This window comes from Marmota monax, unplaced genomic scaffold (genome assembly GCF_021218885.2).
Source record: "Marmota monax isolate L192 unplaced genomic scaffold, Marmota_monax_Labrador192_F-V1.1 WCK01_AAM20220418_F8-fsc00004, whole genome shotgun sequence".
NCBI lineage: Eukaryota > Metazoa > Chordata > Mammalia > Rodentia > Sciuridae > Marmota > Marmota monax.
Genome location: NW_026692881.1, coordinates 5,673,808 through 5,698,700, shown reverse-complemented (window position 1 = coordinate 5,698,700; position 24,893 = coordinate 5,673,808).

Sequence of the window (24,893 nt, the reverse complement as noted above, 5' to 3'; positions counted from 1 at the left end):
CCCAGGGTTCAATCCCCAGTATTAAAAAAAAAAAAAGAAAGAAAGAAAGAGAGAGAAAAAAATCCAACAATGATATCATCAAACCTAGTGAGGATATGATAAAATTATTTTAGACGCACAGACGTCTTTCTTTCATTCATGCAACTGTCTTTCAACAAGGATCATTCTTCAGTTGTTGTTGTTTTTTAAAATCTTCAGGATTTAAAAATATGTGCTACAGGGTAATGTGGTTTTGGGGCACAGTGACTACCACAGTTAATCAGAAGGCTAAGGAAAATCTAGGCAAAGATGAGTGAAGTGAAGCTTTTACTTTTCTTTAAGGTTACCAAGCTAGTGCACGGAATCTATCACACTTGGTGGAAGATAGAGACTGTCACCTTCCACTATAGAAGTCATAACCACCAAATGCTTGCTTTTCCAGCTTCCTTTGCAAAAAGAACACGGGTATATATGACACAGTCTTGGCCAGTCAGCAGTATGCACCCCAGAATCTGAATTGGGAGCAAGTGTTATGGAGAATCCTTTCTACAGTCATTAACAGCAGCAAGGGTACCATTCATATCTGGAGCAATAGAAATGTCTTGAAACCAATGTTAGTAGAGAGTCTAGAGCTAACAGTGACTTCAGTGGTGTTGTTCCAGATCCTGGGTTTACAGACCAAGTATATCAGCAGTAGACTTATGTATATCACTTATCTCATTTATAGCACATTTGCTGTGGCTCTGGCTGAGAGTTTCCTTGGCTGTGCCTATTTCCCAGACCTCGGTTGCAATTCTCCATATATCCATTCTACACATTCCATTTCCTTAAGCCTGTCAAAGTTTGTTTCTGTTGCTTGCAATAACCCTGGTTTCTGCATCTGGACTGTGTCAGAGGTTATCTACCCGGAAATCCTAGCAAATAAATAAAAAATCCACAACCTAGCTGGGTTCTCCAGTCCTATACCTCTGGTAGAAGAAAAGAGTATAGAAGTCCCACCAGTCTTATAATATGATGGTGTTGGTGGTAGTGGTGTATGTATGAGAGAGGGCAGCTGTGGGGATGGAAGTCAGACATGACAACACGAGAGACTTTCCTGAGAAGAGGCTGCTAAACCTGAGTCCTGGCTTAGAAAGCTTTGACAGGTATAAGCAGGTGATGGTCTCAGGCAATTTTAATTAGAGGTCAAAACCTAAGGGTGATTGGAAGTTTGAGAATGTGTGACAGTGAACTTTCTTTCACAGAGTTACAATTTGAAATTGCTTTTTGTAGTTCCAGGTGTAGCTCTGTGGTAGAACACATGCTTAGCAAATTCTCTACTATCACCAGCATCAAATTTTTTTTGTATTTTCATAACTATGAATTCATATTTTGCTTTTGAAATTTAAAAGAATCAAGTTTGGCAGTGCATACCTGTACTCCTAGCTACCAGGTAGACCAAAGCAGGAGGATCATTTGAGCCCAAGAGGATCATTTGAGCCAACTGGACAACACAGTGAGACCTGTCTCAAAAAAAAAAAAAAAAAAATTAACAGACATGAAAAGGATCTTCAAGGATAAGGGTATATATTATTGCCCCTCCATATATCTCTAGAAATATAGCTATTAGGTGTCATTCATTCATTTGCTTAACACATAGTCACTGAGATTTTTAAAAAATGAATTAAATACATGCCTCTCATTTCACTTCTCCAGAATCCCCATAGAACTACAATAAAGGGATTTATGATTGCTTTTTTTGTATGGATCTATACATCTTTTTATTGTGGTAATATATACATATATAAATATTATTATCTTAACATTCATTAAGTGTACAGCTCAGTGGCAATAAAGTACATTCACTGTGTTGTTCAGCCATCATCACGATCCATTTCGAGAACCTTTTCATCATTTCAGATAAAAACCCCCGTACCCATTAAACAATAACCACATTCCTCCCTCCCTCCAATCCCTAGTAATGTCTATGCTACTTTCTGTCTCTGGGGATTTGCTTATTCTAAACATACAAGTAGAATCTTCTGTGGCTGGTTTATTTCACTTAGCATAACATTTTTGTGGTTCATCATGTATCAAAATCCTAATCCTTTTTAATGCTGAAAATTTAGTGGACATTTTTTGGACCCATTTATTTATTGTTGGACACTTGGATTGTCCGCACCTTCCAGCTATTGTGAATAATGCTGCTGTGAACATGGGTGTACAGAAATCCGTTTGAGTTTCCATTTTGAATTCTTTTGTGGATATACACAGACGTGAGATTTCTGGATCATATGGTGATTCTACATTTAACTTTTTGAGGAACTGCCATACTACTTACCACAGCAGTTCATCTTTATATTCCCATCAGCAATGTCTGAGGGTTCCAATTTTGCCACATCTTCACCAACACTAATTTTTATTTTTTACTTTTTAATTTTGGGTACTGGGGATTTAACCCAGGGGCACTTTATCACTGAGCTACATCCCCAGCCCTTAATTTTTTTTTTTTTTAATTTGAGACAGGGTCTCTTTAAGTTACTAAATCACTAGGATTATAGGCATGAACAACCATGCCTGTCTTGTTTTTATTTTTCATAATAGCTTTCCTAATGGGCATGAAGTGGTGTCTCATTGTGGTATAATTACCCTGTAATGTGTAATCTCACAAGGAAAGGGATCACACCCAAGCCCATCTTACTCTAAAATTTTCCAATCTGCATCTTGGCCCTCCTGAGGGACGAGCACATTTGTTTTAACAAAGCAGAATGTTTCTCCAACATTGCAGGATGGGGCCTAGATATGCAGTCTTGTGTTTAATTTCAGGATTTGCCTAATTGCATCCTTTCATTCCAGAAATGCAAAGCATCCTTGAATCACTAGAGAGTGGTGTGGAGGAACCTCTGACTATAAGGAGGCCGTGTACTCTGGCCCAGCGGCATTTTGCCCAAACTTGGCATTAGAGTTCCCTGGGTTGTGGAACTGGCATGGTAAACAGTACTTCCCCCCAAACCCCGCCCCCATCTGAAGTGACTCAAAGGTCCTTAAGAGGGACAAGTACAGATGAAAAGACAAATTCCAGAGCAGCAGACTGGTGAGTGTCAGGATCACACGAAGGGAAAGACATGCTAGTTGTCTTTGTTTCAGTTCTGGCCCCAGCATCCTTATCCTTCCTCCCTCCCTTTCTTTGTCTGTTTTGGTACTGAGGATCAAACCCAGGGGCATTTTACCATGGAGCTACAACCCTAGCCCTTTTTTACTTCTTCTTTTTTAAAATTTTATTTTATTTATTATTATTTTTTGAATTTTTGATAGTCATAGTAGGTTTCTTAGGGCCTCACTAAGTTGCTGAGGCTGGACTTGAATTTGTTATCCTCCCACCTCAGCCTCTCAGGTGGCTGGGATTACTGTAGCTGGGATTACTAACATCCATATTTTTTTTTCAACATCCATATTCTTTTTTTTTTTATTAAATATTTATTTTTTAGTTTTAGGTGGACACAATATCTTTATTTTTTTTATTTTTATGTGGTGCTGACGATTAAACCCAGTGCCGCATGCATGCTAGGTGAGCCACAACCCCAGCCCAACATCCATATTCCTAAAGGCATCTGGAGGATTCATATGTATACCCATGTGAAGAACCTCAGGACCAAGGGCCTTTCCTGGGTCAACTCCACTTGAACACTACACTAGGTGCAGGATCTAGCCAGGAGACAACTGAGCACAGAATGGCTGAGGTTGAAGACAAATAGGAGTTTAGGAATAAGATGCAGCTCCCAGAGAGTTCCAATTCTCTTTGGCACCAAGTAAACACATGCATGATCAGACAAGCAGCTCAGCCCTTTTAGGAGCTCAGCTTCAAGGACATGCAGCACCTACTTCTGTTAAAGTAAAAACTTTAGACCAATTAAATTTAGCAGAATTCATTTGAACAAAGAAATGATTTATGGATCAAGTAGCTTCCTGAACACAGTAAAGTTTGAGAGAGTCATCCAGCAACATGGGCATGCTGTACTTATAGACAAAAAAAGGGAGTGGTATATAAAAATAATCTGATTGGGTACCACGCTGCATTTGCCTTACTTGGGCATGCCTGAGCAGTTTGCAGCCTGTGGTTGGTAGAAAGCTCAACTGCTATAATTACCTGGGACTCAGTTACTTGTTTTGGTGGGACTCAGAAGATGATATACTAAATTATGGCCCTGGGGCATGCAGAGTACTTTGAACTAAAGGACATTGGAAGAATAAATAAATAGATAGATAAATAAATAAATAGCATTGGAAGCTCTTAGAAATGAACTCAGAACAAAAGTCCCTGTGACCTTCTACTGTTCTGTCTCTCCCCTCTTATTCTGCCCCAAAGTGAGTATTAGAAATTCCTGTTCTCCAAGTTAGAAACTAACCCCTTTTCCTCAAAGCAAGCCAGAAAGCCTAAAAATATCACTCTAACTTTCCTCCTTCTTTCTGGGTAGGAACTGGATATGAAGAAATTTTCTGAGCCAGGTGCGGTGACGCACAATTGTAATCCCAGCTACTCAGGAAGCTGAGGCAGGCTGATGACAAGTTCAAGGTTAGCCTAGGCAATTTAACAAGACCCTATCTCAAAATAAAGAAAAAAAAAAGGGCTAGGGATGTAGAACAATGGTAGAGAATTTGTCTAACATGCTCAGGGCCCTGAGTGTCCCAGCTCTGCAAAAGGGAGGAAGGAAGGAAGGAAATCTGACCTGTCTTTGTCTGAAAGTAATTCATAAGAACCTCATATCCAGAGGATTCCTGTCCAGTACCTGGGAGGAAGGAATGCTAAATAGAGAAGAATCTGAATAGATAGGACTTGTTAGGTTTACCCATTTAATCTATTACTGTTTGATCATATCTCTTTTGTCTAACCACATTTCTATTTGGGTGTCCCTACTTCGTCAAACATAAGTGCAAAATAGGCATTCCCCCGCCCCCCGGGGTCTTTGGGTTTACATTACTTGAAATTTCCCATGTCATGTAAAATTTTGATTAAATAAATTTATTATGTTTCTCTGGCTAACCTGTATTTTATCATAGGGATATTGGCTGTAACCCTTATGATGTGAAGGAAAGATATTACCTTCTTTCTGCCCTTAAAGTTATAAAAAATAAACTTTCAAGTTAGGTTTATAGTTTGTTGACATATGAGGTTAGGAGCTGAGGATGTAGCTCAGTAGCACAGTACTTGCATAGCATGCCCAAGATCCTCGGTTTGATTCCCAGGACTCCAGAACAAACATATTAAGTTTGGTTACAGTCTAGGGACTTAGTAGGGTGGAAGAGTGCATGCTCAACATGCACAAGGCCCTGGATTTGGTTCCTGGCACCACACACACACAAAGTTAGATTACAATTCACTAATTTCATTGGGACACAGCTTTAAGCTAAATTTAATCTAATTTAACACGTCTGATGCTATTTTCCTCTTCAAAGATCTCCCCTGAAGGTTCTGCAGATTTGCATGCTAGTCTAGACCCAGGAAAATCCTGCCACCAACCTCTCCCTGCATTATGTTATAAAGCCCCTGGATTCCAGCCTCACCCAGACAGAGTCAGGGCCAGGAAAATCCATGATGGAGAAAACGTGGTTCAACTCTCTTCCATGGAGTTGAGAACACAATACTCAAGGATCTATACCTGGATTCTTTCTCATGGGACACCATCACCTTTATGCAGCAAGTCTGAAAATCAGAAACATGAACCTAGGGAAACTCCAGTTCAGGCCTGGGATGCTGGAACTTCAGGCCTGAAGTTCCAATTCTGCTTTTCAGTTCTTCCTGGAAATTGGAGGGTGTAGGCTTAAAAAAAATCTTTCAAGTTTTCAAGATCAGGTCCTCTAAAATCTAATGATGTTTTTGTTTCCAGTCCCTGGATGGAGGCAGTTGGATCTATTTGGACTTTTCTGTCTGGTGCAAACTGGGCTGCTGCTGAACACAGGGCAGTTATGCTGAGACAGGGACCAAGATGTGAGGGGAGCTGAGGAGGGTGCAGGGACCACCCTCAGAATAGGGTCCACACACCAGAATGCCACTTCAGGTATTTTGGGAAAATAAGTTTCTAAGATGATCAACTTTGATGTATCAAAATGTTCATGAAAACTTTTTTTTTCATTAAAAACAGCAAAAATAAAACACCCCCAAACCCATCTAGAACAAATGTACAATAGGGGAGCGCCTGATGAATGACAGCATAGCCACTCAGTTGGTATTATACCATAATTAAAGACTGATGGGCTGAGGTTGTAGCTCAGTGGTAGAGCGCTTGCCTAGCATGTGTGAGGCCTGGGTTCGATTCTCAGTACCACATGTAAATAAATAAATATCCACTAAAGACTGATAATTAACAAGTTTTTGTTGAACTGTCAGGACTTAGAAAATGGTACCTTACACCGAAGTCCTCAGAAGCACCCTTTCTCTCTGGTCTTCTGCTGTCCTTTGTCCCTTATCCCTCATCCTCCCCAAAGCAAGCCATAGAAACTAGAATTCTTCTTCCCCAAGGAAGGTCATAGAAACCAGATCCATATTTCCCAAAGCCAGTCATAAAAGTTAAAAATATCGCTCTACCTTTCTATCCAGAAGGAAGAAATGGCTGCACAAAGAGGCCAAGAAAGTCTGAACAGACAGGCCTTGCTGGGTCCCCATGCCTCGCCCTTAGTCTGTTACTGTTAGATCATACCCTTTTTTGTCCAATCATGTTTCTAGTGGGATGTCCATGTATTATCAGAACTAAATATATAAACATAGTTCAAGGGCTGGGGTTGTGGCTCAGTGGTAGAGCGCTTGCCTAGCATGTGTGAGACAGTGGGTTTGATCCCTAGCACCAACATAAAGATAAATAAATAAAGGTATTGTGTCCATCTACAACTAAAAAATATTTTTTAAAATAACGGACAATTCACCCTGTGTATTTGAGTTTTCAAATGGAAGCATTCTTTGCTACATAAAACCATAATTTAGGGCTAGGGCTGTAGCTCAGTGGTAGAGTGCTTGCCTCACACATGTGAGGCACTGGGTTCGATCCTCAGCACTACATAAAAATAAATTAATTAACAAAGATATTGTGTCCATCTACAACTAAAAATAAAATAAAACCATAATCCAATAGACTTCTTATGGTTTTGTCTTGCTAACCTGTCGTTTGTTATAGAGGTGTCATCTGTGACCCGTTATAATGAGGAGGAAAAGGGCCACCCCATTATTCTGCTTCTATAGAACCACTGAAAAACACAAGTGGAGATTTGAAGTAAATTTCAAAATCACATAAAACTATAAAATAATATGAAGTCACAGGACCAAAGTCCAGAAAACATCCTCCCTGAAAAAGTAGCTGTGTTAGGGTGTGGGATTATAGGTGACTTTCTTTTTTAAAAATACTTTCATGGCTGGGCACTGTGAAACACCTGTGTAATCCCAGTGACTTGGGAGGCTGAAGCAGGAGGATTGCAAGTTTGAGGCCAGCCTCAACAACTTAGTGAGACCCTGTCTCAAAATTTAAAAAAATAAAAGGGCTAGGGTGTAGCTCAGTAGTAAAGTACCCCTGGGTTCAATCCCCAGTGCCTAAATGAATAAATAAACATTCATGTCATTGTATTGAATTTCCAATAAAGAAAGGGAAGGACAAAAGTGAAGTCAACAGTTCACTGAGTTCAGCCAATAGGAGACAACCAAATACCAGTTCTCATTTTTGTCAAGCAACAGGTCTCTATGATTTCTATGATTTTGAAATTTACTGTCTTAAAATAAAAAATAAAAATTTACTGTCTTAAAATAAAAAATAAAAAGGACTGCAATGTAGCTTAGTAGTAAACTACCCCTGGGCTCAATCCCCTACCATGTTCAACATATGGTGTCCTGGGGCCAGGGCTCTGTCTATAGTTGGGTGACAGAGCACTTGCCTTAGCATGTGCTAAATCCTAAGTTTGATCTTCAGTACTGCAAAAAAAGATTAAAAAGGAAGGAAGGAAATGAAAGAAAAAAGAAAAGGAGAGAGAGGATTCCAAATTCTAGAAATCTTAGACAAACTTATCAAATTTGGATAGAAACATTACTTATCTTAACAGGTGCTTTCATGAGAAATCCCCCATTTTCCCATGAATTCAACAACCACTGGACACTGCTATAGGCTGTAGTGTGCCTCCTAATCTAGCTATGTTTACCTTCCTTTTTCCTGTGGTCAAATGACAAACATTCATTGATTAATTGAAAGGTTTTGTGTAAAGATACACTTGGATGTATTTTTTTCTTTTTTTGGTCACAGCTGGAGATCATATCCAGGGCCTCAGGTATGCTAGGCAAGCATCTATTTGGAGGCACTTTTTTTTTTAAATTTTATATATGACAGTAGAATGCATTACAATTCATATTACACATATAGAGCACCATTTTTCATATCTCTGGTTGTATACAAAGTATATTCACACCAATTCATGTCTTCATACACGTACTTTGGATAATGATGCCATCACATTCCACCATCATTTCTAACCCATGCCCCCACTCTTCTCCTCTCACCCCTCTGCCCTATATAGAGTTTGTCTATAGACACTTCTCAGAAGATGATATACAATCAACAAATATATGAAAAAATATTTATCATCTCTAGCAATTAGAGAAATGCAAATCAAAACTACTCTAAGATTTCATCTCGCTCCAGTCAGAATGGCAGCTATTATGAACACAAACAACAATAAGTGTTGGCAAGGATGTGGAGAAAAAGATATACTCATACACTGCTAGTGGGACTGCAAATTGGCGCAGCCAGTATAGAAAGCAGTATGGAGATTCCTTGGAAAATTGGAGGCACTTTTATGCAAAGTAAAGCCCAGTGTCTTTTCCTCAGTTTCCTAGAGAATTGAAACTAAGATCTATCGAGTATCTTCTCTGGGCCAGGCAGTTTCCACATGTTGTTTTTGTTGTTGTTGTTGTTGTTGTTTGTTTGTTTGTTTACTCTCTGTGTTGGGTGTCTTCTGTTGGCCTACTTGGGATGGAGTGGTTTGGCTCCCCACCTACTATGTGCCCCTACAGGGTAAGCTGACAGTCTCAGTGAGCTCCCTCCTCTCCCCTCCTCCTCTGTCTTCTACTTGGGTTTGGCCAATGGGGAGCCCAGCAGGAGGTAACAGGTGGAAGGACAATGCATGTTCCTTAGCTCCCTTGGCAGAGCCTTCACTGACTAACTATGGGTGCCACCAAATATCCCACTTCCACACAGGTGGGTACTCACACAGCCTCCCTATCTCCAGGTTCTGGAAGGGGCTCCCCTCTCTGGCCCCTTCAGGCCTAAGAGAGGTGACAGCTCTATTGTCCTTAGTCCTGGAGTACAGCACAATCCCTTGTGGTTACTCTACACCTTACTCTCACCTTTGTAAAGGGTCCCTTTGTTGACTCCTAAAATTACCCAATCTAGTATGTCATCTTTTCTGCCAGGACTCTGACTGATATGATCCCTGAAAAGATAGGTAGTAACTCATCCAAGATTAAGTGTTAGTAAGAGGCAGAAGAACCAGGTTGGAAAACAGGTCTGTCTGCACTCAAAGCCCTGAATTTTCTGCTAGGTTCTAGCACTGCCTAAGAAGGAGTATGCTGGAGGAGACCCAGAACTGGGCTTAAGAAATAAACCCTTCTGCTTCATGAATGCCCAGGGGCTGTTCTCAAGTCTGTCTTTCCCAAAATTGGTATGTGTATCCTCCTCATTACAGTCACATCTCAGAGATATTGTGGGATCAGTTCCAGAACACTGCAATAAAGTGAATATTGCAATAAAGCAAGTCACACACTTTTTTGGTTTCCCAGTACACATAAAACTTATATTTAGCTGGGTGCATTGGTGCAAGCCTGTAATCCCAGGTTCTTGGGAGACTGAGGCAGGAAGAATGTAAATTTGAGGCCTGCTTTCACAGTGTAGTTAGATCCTGTCTCAAAATAAAAAATAAAGGGCTGGGGATGTTGCTCAATAGTAGAGCACCCTTGGGTTCAATCCCCAGTATCACATGAAAATGTTATATTGTTGCACACAGCTATGCACACCTGTAATCCCAATGATTCAGGAGGCTGAGGCAGGAGGATCCTGGGTTCAAAGCCAGCCTCAGCAACTTAGTGAGGACCTAAGCAACCCAACAAGACCCTGTCTCTAAATAAAATATTTAAAAAGGGCTGGGGATGTGGCTCACTGGTTAAGCACTTCTGGGTTTGATGTCTCCCCACCCCTGGGAAAAAAAAGTTATGTTTCCATTATACTTAAGTATGCAATACCATTATATATTTTATTGTTGTGTGTTTTGTTGTTATTTATTAGTGCATTATAATTATACATAATAGTGGAATAATTATACCATATTTGTATATGCACAAAATTTGATCAATTTCATTCCCCAGTGCATTCTATCTTTTTAAAATGTACATACCTGAATTTTAAAATACCTAACTGCAAAAAACAAACAAACAAACAAACAAAAAACCCTTAATGATTGTCTGAGCTGTTGGAAAAAAATAACACTAATAGACTTGCTCCGTGCAGGGTTGCCACAAACCTTCAATTTGTAAACAACACATTATTTGCAAATGCAACAAAGCAAAGTGCAAATGAAATGAGGTATGCCTGTATTCAGCCGTCATTGCCTTTGCCCAGGAACACTGTTTACATAGAGCAGCCGACTTAATGGCACCATGATGGTTTTTGAAGACATGTTACACACATTCTTGAAGATTCTTTTCATCAAGAGTAGAGTCTGCTTCCCCTTCCCTTGAATATGGGCTGCTCTAGTAATTTTCTTCTAACAAACAGAATACAGAGAAAGTAATGTGGCATGACTTCCAGGGTTGGTCATGAAAACAGATCAGTTTCTGCCTAGCTCTCTCCTCTTGGAACATTCATTCATGGTATCCAGCTGCCATGCCACAGTCACATAGAGAGACATATAGAAGTGATCCAGCTGAAACCATGGCTCAAGTTTTGGGTGTGGGGAAGTCTTCAGACCCCAGCCATGGGCTTGACTACAGCTGTATGGGAGATCCCAACAAGAAGTGCCAAGCTGATCCTAGTTGACTTCAGAAACAGAAAGAATAAAATGATTGTTGTTGTTTTAAGTTGCCAAGTTTTAGGGAAATGTATTCTCATCAATAATTTATATATATATATATATATATATATATATATATATATATATATATATATTTTCCCTTCTGGATAAGACTGGTGGAGCCAATGAATCAAATTCTCTTTGGAGTGTCCAATGTCTTCTGAGAGATAACTCTAGTTCTCTTTAGAAAATCTCCAAATCTCCAGTCAGTTGATAATCCCATCATGATCTTGCCCGGCACTTATGCTCTTGGATTCTTGAAAAGTTAGTAACTTTTTGGAATTAAATGTACTTGAATTAAAAAAAAAAAGTTCTAGAACATTTCACTTAGCAATATATTATAGATGACTTTCCAAGTGAGTATATACAGATATCTTGATTTTTTTATTCACAATATTGATCTCCAGTTTGAAAGAGTTTCCCAAGCTGAATATGCCACCAGATAACATTTAACAACTACTGAAGAATTTGTTAATTCATTAATGTAGGCATTTATTCTCTCATTCATTCACTCAAAAACACACACTTAGCCAGGTGCAGTGGTGCAGTGGCTGGTGCCTATAATCCCAGCAATTTGGGAGACTAAAGCTGGATGATCACAAATTCAAAGCCAACCTGAGTATCTTGAAAGACCCTGTCTCAAAAAAAAATTTTTTTAAAGGACTGGGGATGTAGCTTAGTGGTAAAACACTTGCCTAGGAGGTTTGAGGCTCTGAATCCAATCTGGCAACAAACAAACAAACATACATTGGTGGGTTGTTTTATAATCCCAAATTGTTGGGATTATAACATGAACCACCATGCCTCCCATGGTGGCTCAACACTGGTTATTTTTGAGAATATCAAGAAGTTTTTAGAACTCCAAACCTAATTTGTTTTAAATATTTATTTTTTAGTTTTAGGTGGACACAATGTCTTTATTTTATTTTTATGTGGTGCTGAGAATTGAACCCAGTGCCTCACACATGCTAGGCAAGCACGCTACCACTTGAGCCACATCCCCAGCCCTAATTTTTTTAATATGTATAATTTTTATGATTTTTTAAATTCTAATTTGTTATATATGACAGTGGAATGCGTTATAATTCATATTACACATATAGAGCACATTTTTTTCATATCTCTGGTTGTATACAAAGTATATTCACACCATTGTGTCTTCATACGTGTACTTAGGGAAATGATGTCCATCTCATTCCACCATCTTTTTTACAACCCTTACCTGCTCCCTTCCCCTCCCTCCCCTTTGCCCTATCTAGAGTTCATCTAATCTTCACATGCTTCCCCTCCCAACCCCACTATGAGTCAGCCTCCTTATATCAGAGAAAACATTCTGCATTTGGTTTTTCCAAACCTAATTTTATAGAGTTGACTTTGCTTGAGTTAACCAAAGTAAGCTTTAAATTTTGCAACGAATGGAGCAGCAGTTCATATGAGATATTAAGTGTAAGCAATAGACTCTCAGGGAAATGAAGAAAATCTGAGAATAGTCATCTTCCTTACATAGGGTTGAAGGTAATTGATAGACACTTTAAGGTGGCTCCTAAGGACCCCTGCCTCCTGGTATTCATGCCCTTGGTAATCAGGACCTATTGACTTTCTTCTAACAAATAGGCAAAGTGATGGGATATCACTTGCAAATCAGATTACAAAAGACCATGAGTTCTGTCTTTCTCTATTAGCTTTTATTTTTTTTTTTCTTTTATTTATTTATTTAGTTAGTTAGTTCTCAGCGGACACAACATCTTTGTTGGTATGTGGTGCTGAGGATCGAACCCGGGTCGCACGCATGCCAGGCGAGCGCGCTACCGCTTGAGCCGTATCCCCAGCCCTAGCTTTTATTTTTGCACACTTTGATGACACACGCTACATGTTAGAGAGTTCCAGATGGTAAGAAAATAATCATGATTTCTGGCCAATAGTTTATAAGGAGCTGAATTCTGTTAATGATCATGTGATGGAACTTAAATGTAGATTCTCCCCCACCCAGCCCTCAGAGAAAATCACAGCTTCAACTGCTACTTTGATTACTACCTTATGAAAAACCCTGGCAGAGAGGACACAGATAAATTGTGCCCAGATTCCTGACCCATCAATGCTGTGAGATAAGAAGTATGTATTTCTTTAAGTCTCAGCTTGTATTAGTTATTTCTCGACACATAAGAAATTACCTAAAGCTGGGTGGATGGTACACGTCTGTAATTCCAGTGGCTCAAGAGGCTGAGGCAGGAGGATTGCAAGTTCAAAACCAGCTTCAGCAACTTAGCAAGGTCCTAAGCAACTTAGGGAGATCTTGTCTCAAAATGAAAAATAAAATATGGGCTGGGGATGTGGCTCAAGCGGTAGCGTGCTCGCCTGGCATGCGTGCGGCCCAGGTTTGATCCTCAGCACCACATACAAAACAAAGATGTTGTGTCCGCCGAAAACTGAAAAATAAATATTGAAATTCTCTCTCTCTCTCTCTCTCTCTCTCTCTCTCTCTCTCTCCCCCTCCCTCCCTCTCTCTCTCACTCTCTCTGAAAAAAAAAAAAAAGAAGAAGAAGAAAAATAAAATAAAATGGGTTAGGGATGTGGCTCAATGGTTAGCATCCCTGGGGAAATGATGTCCATCTCATTCCACCCAGTACCAAAAAAAAAAAAAAAAAATTAAAATTAAAAAAAAAGGGCTGACTCAGTGGTAAAGTGCCCCTGGGTTCAATTCCCTGTGTGGGTGTAGGAAGAAATTACCTAAAGATGGGCACTCAGGAAGTTGAGGCAGAGGATGGTGAGTTCAAGGCCAGCCTCAGCAACTTAGTGAGACCCTGTCTCAAAATTTAAAAATTAAAAAGGCTGGGGATTTGGTCAGTGGTAAAGTGCCCTTGAGCATTTTGATTTCCCACCCTCCAAAAAAAAAAAAAAAACCCTCAAAACTTAGTAGGTCAAAATAATAATCACTATCTCACAGTCGTTGTGGGCAAGAATTCAGACAGAGCCCAGCAGGAATGAGCCATCTATGGGGCCTTAGCTGGCAGGCTTACTGAGTAAGGGCTGAAATCATCTGAAATCTTGATAGAAGCTATGGATCTGCTTCCAAAATACATCTCACTCATTCCAGAAAAACTGGTGCTTGGAAGTTGTTTTCTTTTCACATGGGCCTCTCCAACATGGGCCTCTCTACACATGGTCCCTTCCATGGGACTGTTGAGTATTCTCACAGTATGGCAACTGGTTTCTTCTAGACTGAGTGATCCCAGGGAGTGAGCCAGGAAGAGGCTATCCTTTTGCAATCTAGCCTAGAAGGTCATATAACATTACTTCCATCATATTTTATTCATTAGAAGTGAGTCACTAAATCCAAAACAGTGAAGAGGAGAGGAAGTATGTTGCACATTTTGAAGGGAGAAGTATCAATGAATTTGTAGACTATTTTAGGAACATTATAGAAGGCATCCTCCCCCAGCAGGGTAGCCTGGTGTGGGTTTTCAGAGGCCAAGCAAGATGAAGAAGGCATCTATGTGAGAAAGACAGACTGACGTAGGGATATGGAACACAATGTTTGAAGAGAGCATCTGTGCTCACATGGGGGTGGCAGCAATGTTGGAAGATGGATTACATACAGGCATCCAAGCACATTAGTAAACATATTAAGAATAATTGGGCCAAGTGGGGCATGATGGGCAAACCTGTAATCCTGGCTACTAAGCAGGCTGAGGCAGGAGAATCACAAGTTCAAGGCCAGCCTTGGAGATTTATGGAGACATTGTCTCAAAATGAAATTTTAAAAAGTGCTGGGGATGTAGCTCAATGGTAAAGCACTTTTCCTTCCTTTTTAAACCCCCTAGTATGTGTCCAGCCCTGGGTTAGAGACCCAGAACAAAAGAGAGAGAAAAGAAAGGAAGAAAGAAAGAAGAGAGGGAGGGAGGCAAGCAAATAGTTGAAATCAGGTTTTTCACAATGGGAAATGAAAATATGAAACCGTAGAAAACAAACATAAATACTGTGGGGTAGCATTGGGAACTGGAGATACTGGTGTGAACTCATGATTTGCAACATAGATGGGGAAATGAAGAGATATAGATAAAAGTATGTTTGTGCTTCCTATTGCTCTTTACTAGGAGGGCTGAGAGGAGCAGGATCCTGATAGCAATGAGCACACCTAGCACTTTGGTCTTGGCTTGAGTATGCCTAGCTCCCAGAAATACTATTTCTTCAAAGAGACGGTTGGGTTGCAGGCTTGGAACAAGGAATGTACAAGATGAACCCCAAACATCATTTTTCACCAGAAGGCAAGGACTTGTTTAGAGAATGTTAAAGACAAATCAAAAGGATGCTCACCTGGGGCTGGGGATGTGGCTCAAGCGGTAGCGCGCTCGCCTGGCACGCGTGCGGCCTGGGTTCGATCCTCAGCACAACATACAAAGATGTTGTGTCCACCGAAAACTAAAAAATAGATTTTTTTTTAAAAATATTTATTTATTTTTTTAGTTATCGGTAGACACAACATCTTCGTTGGTATGTGGTGCTGAGGATCGAACCCGGGCCGCACGCATACCAGACGAGCACACTACCACTTGAGCCACATCCCCAGCCCCCAAAAAATAAATATTAAAAAAAAAAAAAAGATGCTCACCTGCAGTCCCAGCTACCAATTAAGGCTGAGGCTGGAGGATTCCTTGAGCCCAGGCATTCAGAATCAATCTGAACAACATAATGAGACTCCATCTGTTTTTTCCTTCCTTTTTTAACCCGCTTCAGTACTGGGGATTGAACTATGGGGCTCGAATATCCTAATAAGTGCTCTACCACATAGTAAACATAGGAACTATATTCCTTCCCTTTTTATTTTATTTTGAAACAGGGTCTCACTAAATTGCCAAGACTGGTATAGAACTTGCAATCGTCCTGCCTGGTCTCTGGAGGAGCTGGGATTATGGGTGTGCATCACCACACCCATCTTCATTTGTTCAAGGACAAAAAAACTCCTATAAGCTATCCCTATGAGGGGTTTCGGATAGCAAAAAAGGAAAAAAAAAAAAAGAAAGAAAGAGGGAAAAAGAACTGGGACAATTTCAGCTAATCAAAATAAATAATGATGCTGAACATGGTGGTATATTCCTATAATCCAGCAACTCAGGAGGCTGAGGCAGGAGTTCAAGGTCAGCCTTGGCAATTTAGCAAGATTCCATTTGAAAAAAAAAAAAGAATTGAGGATATAGCTCAATGGTAAACTGTTTCTGGGTTCTATCCCCAGAATTAATTAATTAATTAATTAATTAAGTATAAGCTAGGATGGTGATATAGCTCAGAGTTAAGAGGAATTTCTCTATATGCAAAAGGTCCTAGGATCGACCCCTGGCACTGCAGAAGAAAGAAAGAAAAAACAAAAGGAAAGAAGAGAGAAAGTATAACCCATTGAATAAAACAGGGAAAGCATAGGCTTGTTGGAGGTGTAGCTCAGTGGGTAGAGTGCTTGCCTAACCTGGGCAAGGCCCTGAGATGGATCTTTAGCAGACATGCACACAAAAAGTAAAGCATGAGTATAAATAAATGAGAAAATCGATGAAGAACAGGATATTTACAGAGTTATAAAATATGACTCAATTACAAAGGGAAAAAGTGACTTTACAGTGGAGAAGTCTTATAGACACAACCTTAATTAAGTGATCAAAAGGAATACCATCAGTAATGTGACAAATCAAAATCATGTACCATCTTATCAGATGTGAATCACAAAGAATTGAGCATCACCGTTGTGACAACACAACTCTAATCATGAGGAAATAATAGATATACTGAATCTGAGGCTACAAAAAAGAAAAAATTGGACTGTAATCACCAACAATACCAAGGATATTGAAAGCAAAGGAAAGACTTGAAGAATTGTTTCAGAGTAAAGAAAGACAAGAAAACTAAAAGCAATGTGTTGTTCAGAACTGGATCCTATTTCAATGAAGGGCTTTTTGGACATTTCACAAAACATGAGTGAGGTATGAGGATTAAGTAATAAGAATTTCCTGACCTGATGTAGATTTATTATTTGTAGGAAATATACACAAGCTTAGTGTTTCATGGTAGAAGTAAGCCCTAATGCTTATTGGCTGTTAGGCACCCAGAGTGACTAATATGAATTAACTGAAACTGGAACTGGAATAAATTGGGGAACTGGAATAAATAGCTGCACAGGTTATTTTTTCTTCTAATTTCATTCAGATGAAGAACATAAATAAATATCTGGACTCAGTTAAGTTGATACATAAAATTTACCATGGCAGACCTAATCTATTTCTCAGATTAACTGTGAAATAGAAAAAGAAAATACTTTCAACTGAGATTACTGGACACAGGTTCTGAGCACTAAATTTATTCTCTGGGGACCCAGAACACTTCTTTGATCCACCAGTAGAAACTGAGTTATGGAATTCCAGACATGATGGCTCCATTAGGTAGTATGTTATTCCAGCGTCCACCACCCCCACCAGGACTCCTGGGCCAGGTCTTACTTCTTCAGGCAGTGCCAGACATTTGAAGAATTTCTAGAACTTGGTGAACTCCAAGAACTTGGTGGACAAATTGGAGTGATCATTCAAGGCTTGTTTGGCTTCTCTTATGAGTCAGGATTATGTCAATGGCACCAATCAGGAAGAAATTTGAACTGGGGTTGATCAGTGTATACAGAAGTTTCTGGATAGTGTAAGACAGACAAGAATGTTTTTTTTTTTTCCCTGTAAAAAAGATTGCAGCTGTCCAGAAATCAGAGCAAGTTATCAAAGAGGAAATCTCAGAATTAAGGAAAGAATTGCAGTGGGAAGACTTACTGACGCAGAAGCACTTGACAAAACTGAGGTATGGGTGGCAGGTTCTGGAGGACATTAGCATGCCACACAGAAGCAGATTGAAGTCCCTCAGGGCTCTTTGGCCTACCTGAACCAGGTATCTTCCAATGTCCCTGTGCCTCTGAAGCATACCTAAGAGGTGTCTGGCCCACAAGGTAGCCCTATGCAGACAGTTTGGCCAAATGTCCCTCTGTGTGGACATGGCATTTTAGAAAAATTGTTTACCAGAGAATGAGTCAGTTTTCTTTCCACCTAAAATTTTTATGAACCGTTAATTACTTGAGTATTTTATACAATATCGATAGCCTTGGTAAACCAAGTGAGTATTTTTTTTTGTCTGTAACCAGATTTAGACTCTTAGTGTGATGACACAGATTCTTTCTTGTTTTTGTTTGTTTGTTTGTTGTTATTTTTTTTTTACATTCTTGTATAACTTTATCTCTTTGTTTCCAGTGGTTACTTTGTTTTGATCTGAAGGGGGGGAAATTGCAATAACCTGAGAATCAAGGGAGAAGGAATTTGGTTTTAGGCCAATTCATATGCTACTGTAGAAAAATTTGTAAATTTGCTTTTTCAAGACTTTGAATTACCTCAAGAAGAGGGATCTAATACAACATTTGTCATGCTTTCAAAGCATTACAGCATGTGAATATTTTGTAAACGGATCAGAAAAGGGCTGAAGTATGCTAGGTTAGTGTAGTGATATTACAGTAGACCTTAAGTTGATGCTTACTTTTATGTGGATAGAGTTTATATTTTGTGTGGTGGTCACTGTTTTTTGAGAGAAGATGTATTAGGAGTGTGATATGCTAAATGCCTTGCAGTAATGAATCAGTGAGGGTAATAAAGCAAAGCCTGTCTCACTAGTGTGACAGCTGGGCACGGTGAAGTATATGAGGGTTCACAGCTTCCTGTGACGTCTTTACTTTCGAGTTTTGTTTTGCTTGATTGTGTTTTTGTTTTAGTTTTTGGAGAAGAGATAGTTTACATTAAAGAAAATTCTTGCTCATGGATTTGATTCTAAGGGACAGGGCCTCGGGGTTGAGGGTGACCTTCAGAGTGATCCTCAGCTACTTAACCTCCACAGCATGTGGAGTCTGTGGAGCATGTGGAACCTCTGCACTGGGGAAGATATTTGCTCTCTTGTTGAATAAGGCTTTCCTTTCTCTGTTTTATGCAGTCTCTTAGTGTATTAATTTCTTTACCCAATACAAATACTCCACTGTCTTCTGAATAGACAGTAGATCTGTGGCTCAGTGTCCTGGTTCGTTTTGTTCTCTCCAGCCTTGAAGATTCCTCCCTATACCCATTGATATCCACTTGTGTTTTTGGACTGGCCTGGATGCCATCTGGTCCATGAGGCTGCTAAATACCCTTACCCCTTCTATCTCAGGGCTCAGGACTTTATGTTTCTTCTACTTCCTTGCTTGGTTTTCTCTTGTGGGTTAGTAAGTTGTATCTGTTTCTGTGTCCCTTCCTAAATTGTATGCTCATGGGAATTTGGCATTATTCCCCTTGAATATACAAGACCATATATTTTATACTATACTTTGTATTCACTTTGTATATCATCTTTAGTACTCATTTTTTTTTTGGTGTGTATTGGGGATGATATTTGGCATGTGAACCTGTGACCTGTGATTACTGGTCTGAAGCCAGTCAGTCCTCACCTGGGTTAGGATGTATAGGTTAAAGATTTTATTTATTTATTTTTTTGGTACTGGGGATTTAACTCAGGGGCCCTTAACCACTGAGCTACATTCCTAGTCCTTTTTGTTTTTTATTTTGAGTCAGGGTCCCGCTAAGTTGCTTAGGGCCTTGCTAAGTTGCTGAGACCGGCTTCGAACTTTTGATCCTTCTGCCTCAGACTTCTGAGTCACTGGGAAAGGCATGTGCCACTGTGATGATCAGTTCTTTTTATTAATTCAGAAGTTGTCTGTCAAATAAATATCAATTTTTTAAAAAGAGAGAAACTGGGTTATCATATCAGATGATAAAGGATGTTTAGCCTGATTCTAATCCACTAGGTTTTTCCACCCTAATGATATCAAGCTGGGAGACAGACCAAATATCAGATATCAGAAAGGTCACATGTGATATATTGTGTTAACCACCTTGTGAAAGCAGCACACATCTCTCCTCTGTAGAGAGTACACTTGTTTTGGCTAATGCAATGTTTGAGTGACCTATGTCTCAAAATAAAAAAGGGCTGGGGATGTAGCTCAGTGGTAAAGAGCTGCTAGACTCAATCCCTAATACCCCACAAAACAAAACAGCCAGGAGGCTACATATGAAGATCTAAATGAATTGTTTCTTTGAAATACCGAAAGATCTGGTAGTCCTGGTTTTTCTCCTCCCCACTGCTACAGTCAGCTGGAGCAGAGCATCTGCCTGAGCTCACCCAGCTTCCTGCAGGATCCTCTACCCCTTCACCCCTAAGGGACAAGGCACAGCTCAGCATGACCAATCCCTCCCCTCCAAATCACATGGGTGACTTTACCTATATGCTGTTGCTAAAAACAGGGAAAAAAAAAAATCCTAATTGCTAATCATTTAAAAAGTATGGCATTTCTCTTTTCCAAAAGGAACTTTCTAGGACAGAAATATTAGATCTAGCAGCAATTATGGATGCTCTCTGAGACTTCATCCTGCCAGCCCCTCCCGTCAGCCCACATTCTTCTTGCCATTTGCTAAGTAATTCATATTAAATAACAGGTTTTATTTTTAGAACAGTTTTAGTTTTACAGAAAAATTGACAAGATAGTATAGAAAGTTCTCATAAACCCTGTATCCAATTTGCTCTATTATTAATGTATCATATTAGTGTGGCACGTTTAGTCAGGTTTCTGTACTTTAACAAATAACAAATATCTGAGATCAACTTATAAAGAGACAAGGTTTATTTTGGCTCATAGTTTTGGAGGATTCAGTCTATGATTGATTGGCCTCATTGCATTTGGGCCTGTGGTAAGCCCCATCGTGGTAAGGAACCTGTGGAGAAAAATTGTTTACTGCATAGAAGAGAAGCAGAAAGATGAAGAAGGAGCATACCTTCAAGTCATGTCTCCAGTGACTGGAAGGCCTGCCCTAGCTCCCAAGTCTTAAAGTTTCCATTCCTTCCTGATAGTGCCAAGGCTTGGGACTAAGTCTTTAACAAATGGTTTTCACTGAGTGTGCCAGTGCATGACTGTAATCCTGAAATTGCAGGGGGCTGAGGTAAGAGGATCACAAGTTCAAGGCCAGCCTCAGCAATTTAGCAAGACCCTATTTCAAAATAAAAAAATAAAAAGAACTGGGGATGCAGCTCAGTGGTAGAGTGCTAGTCTAGCACTCTGGGTCCAACCCCCAACACCGCAAAAAAAGGAAAAAAATGTTCTGGATACCTAGCCAGCAATATAGTGCAACAAATTCTAAGAATTACCTGGGATAAAGAAGTGGGGAAGAGGTTGGAGAATAGTGAAATATAAAAGTCTTGTCCCAGGAGTGTGCTAGACACACTGTGAAGCAAAACCAGTGAATACAAAGGCAGCAGGAACATCACACTGAATTTGTGGGGAAGCTGGGAAAATATTACTTGAGGCTTCTTCAATGGACAGAGTATGAAGGGAGAGAATTTGGTGACAGGATATGGGAGGAAAGGGGCATTCCTGTAGGCAGCTCACTGCTAGCAAAAACTGGGAAACTAGACAGTCTAGGTACCCTACCAGCAAGTAGGCCAGCTTGACTACAGGGAGGAGAACACTTAGGTAAGTGGGTTCAAGGAAGATTCTGAAGAGGATTCTTAAGTCAGGTGAAGCTCAGACAGGATGCATAGTCAAAAGTATCTGTGAAATATTGAGGGCATAGAGTTAACAGTTCATGTACTTTTCTCTAAGGCTGAATACTATATAAGGTCAGGAGACTCACTGCGGTTTCTGGGTAGCACAAGATAAAATTTAGGCTGCCTAGGATCCAACCTTACAGCTTATCAACTCTGCCTGAAGTCGGGTGGCCCTTAACTCATGTATGCCCTGCGGAGGGAGGGAAGGTGTGTATGTAGTAGGGGAGGGGTATAATTGTCCTTCTTACTTAACCTCACGCCTCATTCCCTTTCCACGATCCCTGGACCTTCCGGAGGAATCTCCTTGCTTCCAGAGAAAGGGGTAGGTGGCCTGAGTTTGGGTGCAGGAGACTCTGTATGCAAATGGTCATTCACTCAACTAACACTTCTTGGGAACTGAGGGGATACCTAGACACTGCCCAGGTCCTGGGGAAGCCAAGGTCTCACACTGATAATTACTGCATAACTGCGCTTTCGGGGTTCGTTGCGCTGCGGGGGGCGCGTGGTGGAGAGGGAGAAAAGGACATCTGTCGGTAGGCGATGGGTTGCTGTGTGGATCTCAGCCGGTCAGAGGAAGACACGCAGACCTGAGCACGGGACAAGACATGCAGCTAGGACTTGCAAAAACCTTGCTGCTGGCCTCAGAGGGAAGCAAGTGCCCAGGGCTCGCTCCGGAAAGGGCCATACTTTCTTCCTCTACCTGCACAGGCCGCGCCTCAAAGACACTCAGTGGGCCCGAGTCGCGAAGCTGCTGGGTGTCCAGGTCTTTGAGGTGACGCAGCGCCAGTAGCTGCTAAACCGCCCTGGATTCAAAATCCTCAAATCAGCAGTTTGCAGACTAGGTGGGTGTGGGCGGGCTAATCGCGCCTCCACTAGCAGGTCTCCCGCAGCTTGGGAACACCAGGCCGGACCGCAGCAAGCTGCCGAGCGGACTCGTGGTGCCCGGCTGAGCTGAGGCAAGCACCCCTGGCCGGGCTTGCTTATCCCAGTGCATCCGCACCCCGGGCCAAGGCCAGGACAGCCTAGTAAAGCAGCCAGGCCACTGATCTGGCCAAAAGCGCCCTGGAGGTCACTGCGTTACAAAGGAGGCCCCTGGCAGCGCCTTGCGTCTTGTAAATACCCGGTCGCGCCCTAGTGCAAAGTGGAGTCCCCAGGGAGAAGCAGCCCAGGCACCCAGCCCCCACTCCTACGGACCTTCCCACCCCGGAGCGCAGTCATTTGAAATGTTAATGTTTTGAAGTTTCTCTTTGGTTAGATCCGACATCTAGGAAGCTGGCTGAGGCTCTGTGAGATTCGAGAACAAATCGACTTTGAATGGGGTGGGAAACCGAGGAAACATTTGTTGGTCTAAAGGAGAGGTCGGCGAGCGTAGGCAAACACGGGTAAATTATTATATTTATTAAATTATTATATAAGAGCCCAGACCGCTTGCTTTAATTCTCCTTTTGTGCATTGATTCCAGAATTTAGGTTTTCCCAGTCCACAGACCCTTGCTTGCGTCCCCCACACTCTCTAAGTTGAGCGTGGCTGTCTCCGGCCTCCGCCCGGCCTAGCACCAAAGGAATTCAGGTCGCAAGTGGTGAGCGGGGCGGGGCGGGGCGGGTAGGTGGCGGCGATGTGCTCCAGCCCATCTAAACTCAAGCTCCGCCCAGACTTCAGGCCTAAGTCGGCGTTCTGCTAGGCAGAACCCAACCTGCACTCCGCCCCCAGTCAGCAAGGGGACTCTGAAGGTCTTAGGTTAGACCTCACCCGGGCGGGGTTGGGTGGAGGCCACCGCGCCTTGCAGAAGAGGGGTGTCACAGCAAAAGTGGTTTAAAAGCTTTGGCAAGCGTTTCTCTGTCCACATTTGAAAGTTTGTCGAGTTATTGCCAAATTATCAAGTCGGCTTCCTTACCTAGCCCAGCTGCTAGAGATGGTAATATTACCTGCGAACACCTTGGGAGTGCTGACACTCTGCCAGGCGCTTTTCCAAGCTCTTCGCCGAGATTAACCTGAAATGAGGTGAGGGAAGTCACCTTACACTCGCCTTGTGGGGTGAAAGTAAATTGGGGCACACTCCCAGGTTGGATATAAGGCGTCTCAATTACACAGATCTGCCTGCCAAAGGCCCCGAGTTCCTGAATGTTGAAGAGGGGCTGAGCAGGTCAACAGGTTTCATCTTGGTTCTGGAACATTTCCAGGCCCCCTATAATTCTCCAACTCAGTGTACCCTCATCACTAAATGAGAAAACGCTTTTGCCTTAAACTGGAAAAAAAACTAATAAAGGAACGATCATTTTTTAGTCCAGGGAGCCAATTCTCATACATAATGAAGCAAGTCACACCAAGAACAGAATTCTTTCTAATTCTGGGAGACGTCCCTCAACTCAAGGAATCTGCAAGGCAGCCCAAACTACCCAAATTATGGGCCAAGCTGTGGGTCTATAGATGGGAGGGGTCACACTGAGAAGCCCTTTGTTATGAAAACTTGGTCCTTGTCCCTGATGCCAATCCAATAATGAGTATACAGTTTTGAGAAAAAGAAACAAAAATAAGGTTTATTGCTAGCAAAGGACAAACACTGGGGACTTCTGTCCCAGAGGCTGTGATTCTGCCCATGGGCAGGAGCAGGGGTCTTTTAAAGAGGTGATTCAAAGGCTACATTCCACTTGTTCTCTATTGAGTTAATTGGGAGATAGTCGTTTCTGAGATCTTTTGGTACCATCCCCAAAGTCTGGATTACTTCCTTCCTATGATGTGTGTGTATTCTGAGGACAGATAAATGTGCTAAGGTGGGGAAGAAAGGTAATTCTGTTTCTCTTGAGATCAGGGAGGGGAAGAGATTAGGAAGGGGCAGGGAGAGAGGAAGAGAAAGAAAATGTCTGGTTTAAAAGTAAGTTGCATTGGTCGAGCAGCAAGGGCTATATTCAGAGCATAAAGTGTACCACTGTTAGTTCTTCCATCGGACCCAAAGGTATGTTGGTCACATAGAAATTCCAGCGGGCTGGGGTTGTGGCTCAGTGGCAGAGTGCTTGCCTGGCAATGTATGAGGCACTGAGTTTGATTCTCAGTACCGCATATAAATAAATAAAAAATAAAGGTCCATCAACAACTAAAAAATATTTTAAAAAAGAAATCCCAGCCTAAATTAATAAGCTTTTCTTAGAAGTCCCAGCTCTTCTCTTTCCTCTGCTCTAAGGGCTAGCTATGAATTCCTTGGCCCAGTTGAG